Source organism: Neofelis nebulosa, chromosome X, assembly GCF_028018385.1.
Source record: "Neofelis nebulosa isolate mNeoNeb1 chromosome X, mNeoNeb1.pri, whole genome shotgun sequence".
In the NCBI taxonomy this organism is placed as follows: Eukaryota; Metazoa; Chordata; class Mammalia; order Carnivora; family Felidae; genus Neofelis; species Neofelis nebulosa.
This window is the reverse complement of record NC_080800.1, coordinates 35,271,110-35,278,121: the sequence shown is the minus strand read 5'-3', so window position 1 is coordinate 35,278,121 and position 7,012 is coordinate 35,271,110. Positions and strand designations below refer to the sequence as shown.

General features: G+C 58.4%; 1 long non-coding RNA gene across 1 annotated transcript; it reads right to left on the bottom strand.

The window, feature by feature from the left end:
• Nucleotides 1-5,260: 5,260 nt before the first annotated feature.
• LOC131502192 (uncharacterized) lies at nucleotides 5,261-6,604 on the bottom strand. Its single transcript, XR_009256971.1, has 2 exons — nucleotides 6,149-6,604; nucleotides 5,261-5,741 (listed from the first exon to the last, which is right to left on the bottom strand). It is a non-coding gene; the product is annotated as an uncharacterized LOC131502192 (long non-coding RNA).
• Between the last annotated feature and the right edge of the window lie 408 nt (nucleotides 6,605-7,012).

Here is a 7,012-nt window from a genome sequence, read left to right as displayed (position 1 = left end):
GGAACACCCAGGCCGGGCTGTACACGGTGTGAGGTTGTCAACCACACGGTCGGGGCCCCACCCGATCGCTCTCGGCTCTGCAATCCGCACGCAACTTCCCGCCCCACGCAGCCCTCCCGGAGCCTGGCGTGTGGTGAGTGGGAGCCGTGCCCGGCCCAAAGCCCAAGCATGCATGCTCAGCCAGGAATCCCTCAGGAGTGTCCGGGCCTCCCGATGCGGAGCAAAGCCTTCCAGGGCTAGGTTTGGGGTTGTCTATACGTTTCACTGACCAGCCTGTTCTCGTGCTCCGGCTGTCCTAGCGAGACCACAGCCTGGGTGGCTGAAACAACACACGTACTTTTCTCGAAGTTCTGGAGGCCGTAAGTCTGGGATCGAGGGGTCAGCAGCGTTGGTTTCTTCTGACGCCTCCTTCTCTCGTTGGCTTGTAGATGGTCGTCCCTTCCCTATGTCCTCACATCTTCCCTCTGTGCATGTCTGTGTCCTAATGTCCTCTTTTATAAGGACACCGGTCAGATTGGATTGGGGCCCACCCCAATGACCTCATTGTACCTGAATCACCTCTGTAAAGGCCTTATCTCGGATATAGTCACATTCTGAAGTCCTGGGGGGTTTGGGCTTCAACGTATGATTTTCACGGGGACACAGTTCGACCCATAACAACCAGACTCCTCCTGGCCCGCCAGAAACGGAGAGGGCCAATGTCCCCTTGCTGAATTCTGCTGTGCTTTCTCAGCAATCTGGGCTCTGTCTGTGAGGCCCGGGGCCGCAGGCACGGCCTAGCACGAGGCCAGCACGCCAGAGGCAGGAGGCCTCACGGGCCACCTCATCCACAGAGGCCCTCCCTCATCTGACAGGTGAGGGGTCAGGCCCAGAGCGAGGAGGGATCTGGTCGGTGTCACCCAGCCCAACTTGGATGGGGGGGGGGGGGGGACTTGTGTTTCCCAAGGGCCAGGCCCGGGTCCCGTGTCTGCACCCTGCCACCTCGCCCCACCGTGTCTTTTCTTCCCACTCCTGCCCGCAGGCCTGTCTCCCATCCTGCTTCCCACCCCTCCTAGCTCCCCGCTACCCCTCTCCCCCCCGCCCCCAGTTGTGGCCTAGCAGATGCTGCTTCCACAGCTTTCCTCGAAGAAGGGAGAGAGTGAGGCCTGCCTTCCTGGAGGGCCAGCCCCCACTTTTGCTGGCGGTTGCCCCAGGTCCGGCCACGCTCTTTCTCAGGATGGGCCTGGGCAAATCTCCTGGTCACTCCCCCCTCCCATCTCCCACCTCCCAGGCACTGCGGGTGATGGGGGCTGGGTTCTTTGAGAAACAGACTCTGAGATGGAATTTAGCTGCGGGGTGTTTATTAAGGAGGACCGTTGGGGTCCACACCTGAAGAAGGGTGAGGACAGAACTGGGGTGGGCAGAGGGAGGAGCCTCAGCTGGGCCCAGGGGGAGCTCTGTAGCCCAATGGCCCCTCAGAGCGGTCCCCAGATGATACTCCCCATCAGTCATTGGGTGTGGGCTGCCCGGGAGGGTGTGGCCGTGGCCAAGAGCTCTCAGTAGGTGAGTCAGACCCTGCAAAGGAAGCTGGATGGTGCGTCGCAGTGCCTGCCACGAGGGATGATGATGTCACTTGTAAGTGCTTTGAAAGAAACTCTGGGCCAGCTATCTCGCCAGTCCCCGACAGGTGCCTTGCCCCCAGTGGGTGCTGCCTGATAACCTGTGGAATGGTGCCATCATCTGAGACCTGCCCCAGAGGCCTTAAGGAGTGTGCCCCTGGGGGCGTCTGGGTGGCTCAGTATGTTGAGCGTCCGACCCTTATTTTGGTGCAGGTCACGATCTCACGGTTCGTGGGATCGAGCCCCTCACCGGGCTCTGCGCTGACAGCATGGAGCCTGCTTGGGATTCTCTGTCTCTCTCTCTCTCTCAAAATAAATAAATAAACATTAAAAAAAGAAGTGTGCTCCTTTTCCAAGTTGCTAAGAGACTAGCGCTTTGTGGTTTCTTGGGGCTAATGAGAGACACCTTCATTTCTCACGGGGCAAGGATGGATCATTCGGGACAGTGTTTACAGGTGGGGTGCTGTTCACCATGGAGGCCACTGCTTAGCTCTGGTCAAATCAGACTGTGTTTCAACCCACAGGGAGGAAACTGGCGGGGGGTGGGGAGGGGGAAACTGGGCAGAAGTCAGGCATCGTCCGGAGAGAAGAAGATTTCCTATATCCCTTCACTTCTTCCTTTATGTTGAGAGGGAAATCCCAACCAGACAGGAAGAGGGATGGGGAGAGGCTATTCCTTCTGCTTCGGGAGGACGGTGGGAGGGTGGCGAGAAGATGGGGCTGAGGCTGGGGAAGCATTCTGAAGGAGTTCCACTCACCCGCTCAGGGATCTGGCGGGAGGGGGGATATTTGAGAAGTGAAGGGCATGTCTCGGGCAGCGGCAGAGCAACGTCTGGCTGTGTTGGGGGCTATGGGAGGACAGTGTGGAGCCTGCAGCCCGTACTCGTCCGGCCGGCTCCACATCAGAGAACTCGGAGCGGCGGCAGAGCAGAGCCGTCCTTGTTGCTTGGCGGCTGGTGATGGCGCTGGAGCTTCCGTTGGTGGAAGTAACGTAGCTGTGTTGAGGCCAGTGGGCCAAGGCCCAGGGCCAGATGGGGGAATGTCACCGAGTCTTCGCGGGTTCCACGGCACCCATGGTTGCTGAGGGGAGACGGAGCTGGCTGGGGTGACGGGTCTCTGACTGCACCCAGGTGGCTGGACCAGTTCTCTGGGCGCATACTTAAGTCAGGGAGGTGGTGGTGGTGGTGGGGGGGGGGCTGTCCGCACTTCAGTAATCACCATTCCAGGGGCGGCCAAGACCAGACACTCCGTGGCAGAGACCTGGAACCTTCCGGGGGGAGGGGCCTGTGCGGCGATCCGCTAGGACCTGACTCCTCACTCTGCACGAGGTCCCATAAGCCCTCATCCTTTAGAAGCTATTCAGAAGTGTGGCCTCAGGACCGGCAGCCCCTGAATTACCCGGAACCTTGGTAAGAAGGCAGAATCTTGCCCCCCCCCCCCCCGCCACCCCCTCCCCCCTCCCCGGCTGTGCAGGAAGTTAAGTCTCCCCAGGGGATTTGTGTGCACATCGAAGTGTGAGAGGTGGTGGCGTGAGTTCCGTTCTCCTCCCCCATACGCCCCGACGCCACCCTGTAGGAGAGCAGTACAGGGCACGTGGAAATATAAGAGCACCCGGGCACGAACGTGGTGGCTCCGAGGGGGAAGCCACGTAGCCGGTGAGCGACAGAAGTGGGATGACAACCCACACGCTCTGACCTGCCGTTACAGCGCCAGGCCACAAACTGGCACCTGTCCACGGTGAGCTAAGCACAGAAATTGGGAGCCAGCGTTTAGCCACCTTGACGGCAACTTGACAGGATGTTTATGTCTGTTAGACGATCGAACGATGAAAGTTCGGGCTTGTATTTTGTAGCTCGTGTTTCTTCTTCACTTCCTTTTTCTAGCAACTCATATTTATTGTACTTGACAAAAGTATCCGCCCGTGACGGATTGAAATTAATTAACAAACAAACCAACACAAACAAGACCGGTCCCACATCCTCAGATAGTTCGAGAATCCCTGCCGGGTGCCGTGCCATTTCCAGCCGAGAGGGGAGAGTCTCTGAACAATCCGGGAAACATCACAGGCTTGCCCCACCCTGGGCAGAACGCATGAGCCCTGAGGCCTGAGGGGCCAGGCTAACTCGGAAGGCGTGGGTCATCGTTGTTTTCTCTTTCCAAGTTTCCCAGAGGCCTCGCTACCATAGGGAGGCGGTGGGTAGGTATTCGCGGGGGTGGGGGGGGGGTGCTCAGGCTAAGTCCTTCCATCTCCCCGCGCCCGGCAGCTGGGACCCCTGCAGGTAAGTCAGCGGTGGGGTCCTTCCCTGATGTGGCCGCCGGCCTCCCGGCCTGTGGGATGGCGCCCTTCTCTCCCCACCAAACCTGGAGCATTCTCGTCCGGCAGAGGAACGAGCGCTTTCTTTTTATGAGCCTACAGACCTCCGGCCTCCCGGCCTCCCGGCTGGCCGGGCGCCAGGGGCCGGGCCCGACACACAGGCCCACATCCCCACCCAGACCCGCGGTCCTGGCTTCTCCCGATTCTGGAGCGTCTGAGTCACCACGCCTCGGCCGCCTCCGTGAGAGGCTTCTCCAAACAATATAGCAACAGGCTCTCCGAGGGGCCTGCTGATAGCAATCTATCACCACGTCTATGCTGGGGCCTCCTTTTCCTGCCAGCCGTGAATGCCTCTAATCCAGCGAAGCGGGCTGTGGGTGTCAAATTGTGAACTGCTAAGCAGGGCGAGGAGGTCCATCACGTCTGGGGTGTGTGGGCCTCCCCCGTCCTTCCCGACAGCCCGGTGTGTCCGCAGGCCCGATAAGGGAGGGCGGGAGAGGCGGGCTTCTTCTGTCCCCGGGGCAGCCGCCGGCACATTTGTCCGGAATCATCAGCCACCCGGCTTCCTGAGACGTGCCCGGGGCCGGGGCGCGCCCGTCCACCTGCGGGAACCGGGCGTCTGGTGGCCGCCCTGTCAGATTAGCCCCACGGCTGGCCCCTGTTTAATGAGCGTGGCACCTGGTGTGCAGCTAAAGCCCTGCTTGTTTAGACAGCCTCGCTGGCTGCGCCACGCGTCGCCTGCACCAAGCCGGGAGGGGCAGGCCCCGGAGGAAGCCTTGTTCCTTTCTTCTTTCAGAACTGAGCCCTGGCCTGCCCTGGCTAAGGTCAAAAGGATCTTGGCAAAGGCCTGCTGGGGCCCGGAGAGCCGTATTTCCTGAGGGGCTGAGGCTGGCCGAGGGGGGGGCACAGGCAGTGGGAGGGGGGGAACACCCGGGGATGCAGGTGACAAGGCAGCAGGGGCCTTGGCCGGTCTGCCCCCTTCCTTGACAGACCTCCTGGGGCTGCGTGCAGGCCCCGCTGGCCCCGCTGCCCTGGGCTTTCACTTTGATTGCTTTTCAGCGTGGCTGCAAAGGAAAGTCACCAGACTCCCCAAGCGTTTTTGGCCAATTTTTACCAATTTGCAAGCGTGCACGCTCTCTCCACACACACACACACACACACACACACACACACACACACGCCTGCCGCTCTCCCCCTGAATCTTTCGAGATCAAGTGGCGGACACGATGCTCCTTTGCCCCTAAATATTTCACTTGCATTCCCTCAAAGTGCAAAATGAAGGACATTGTCGTAAAATAACCACAGTCTAGTTGATCAAAATCAGGAAATGAACAGGGAAGCAGTCCTGTTACCTGATTGACAGTTCTTATTCAAATTCTCATTAGTTGTCCCACTAATGTCCTTCGTAAGAAAAGAAATCAAATCTTTTTCTGGCCCAGGATCTAATCTCGAGTCATACATTGTATTCAGTTATTGTGCCTTTTTAATCTCCTTTAATCTGGCGTGGTCCCTTAGTCTGTCTTTGCCTTTTGTGACATGAACACTTCTGAAAAGTATAGGCCGGGATTCTTTGTGTGGACTGTCGCTTAGTTTGGCTTCGTCTGATGTTTCCTGTGACTAGATTCAGGTTCTGTGTGTTGGGCAGAAACCCCGCCGAGGCGATGTGTGTCCTTCTCAGGGCATCGTATTGGGAGGCACATGATGTCCATTTGATCCATTACTGGTGGTGTTTACTTTGATCACTTGGTTACGGTGCTGTCTGCCAGGTTTCTGTACTGTGTTACTATTTTTTTCTTTGTAATGAATAGGCATCTTATGGGCAGAGCAATCTTTTAAAAACAGGAAATGTGATTAGGTCACCTCCTGTCCCTAACCCCAGTTGAAATCCTGATGACTTATCTTGGTGTCCCCGGAACCTCTGTGATCTGGCCTCTGTTAAAGTGCTGTCGCCTCCTTATCACCTTTCTGGGAACCCGAGGCACGCGAGCCGTCCTGCTCTTGCCAGAACGTGCCAAGTTCATCCCCCCCCACCCCCTCCTGAGGCCCTGCCTTCGTAATAGCTGTTCCCTCGGCCTAGAATGCTTTTCCACCCACTCAACGTGGGCCTACTTCTTTGTGTCTTTCGCAGTTCGCCTCACAGGTCCCCTGAGAGAGGTCTTCTCTGGCCACCCGCCTAAAGTCGCCCCCCAGTCGTCCCACCAAAGCATCCCGTTTGTGGTCTCAGCGTAGGACTTACCACCACCTGCCGTTTGCTCATTTGCTTGTTGTCCGTCTCTCCCAGAAGAAGAAAGCAGGGACCCCGTGCACCTCGCTCAGTGCTGTGCCTGTGCTTCTAGCGCAGAGCCTGGCCCGCAGCGGTGGGGTGAATATTGATCAAGAATTTGCTGGATGAATGCATGACAAAGTATTGCTCGGTGGTGCATTGCAAGCTGGGGTTCTAACCCAGAAGTCTTGGAGTCCTGCCAGATTGTCTGTGTTGGCCACAGTGCAGCTTTGCTGGGCTTGGGCACACAAATAGAGCAGATGGCAACAGGGTGGCTCAGGGTTCCCTGCGTCGCGCCCTTAAGGGGGGAGCGACAGGAAACATCGAGAAAGCATGCTGAGATGGAGTAGGGAGGTGGAGGGATCTCTGAGCCCTGAAGTACAGATGCTTCCCTCCCTCTCCCATCCTTCACTCCTTCCTTCCTGCCTTCCTTCCTTCCTTCCTTCCTTCCTTCCCTCCCCTTCAGGTATTGGGGGCCGAGGGGTAGGGGGTAGGGAATCAGACAGAAATATACTTACATTCAAAGCACAACAGCAGCCCGGATGTTGGCGGGTGCAGAGAGGCAGGAATTGCCAGCCCAGCCCGGCCACTAGCAGGGAGGTAGGTGGGCTTGTTCCGAGCTGGGGACAGTCTGCCAGGTGACCGGGAAGCATGCGGGAGGGGAGGGCAAGTCAGGCAGTTGTCTACCCATGCTGACTCCCCCGCCCCGCGCCGTGGCCCGAGGGCTGTGGTCACCACCCCTAGAGCTGCTGCCCCGCAGGTCAGTGCACAGGGAGGGTGTCTGGCGCCCTTCTGGACTTTTGGGTCTGACAGTCGACTGGAAGGAGAGGGCAACGC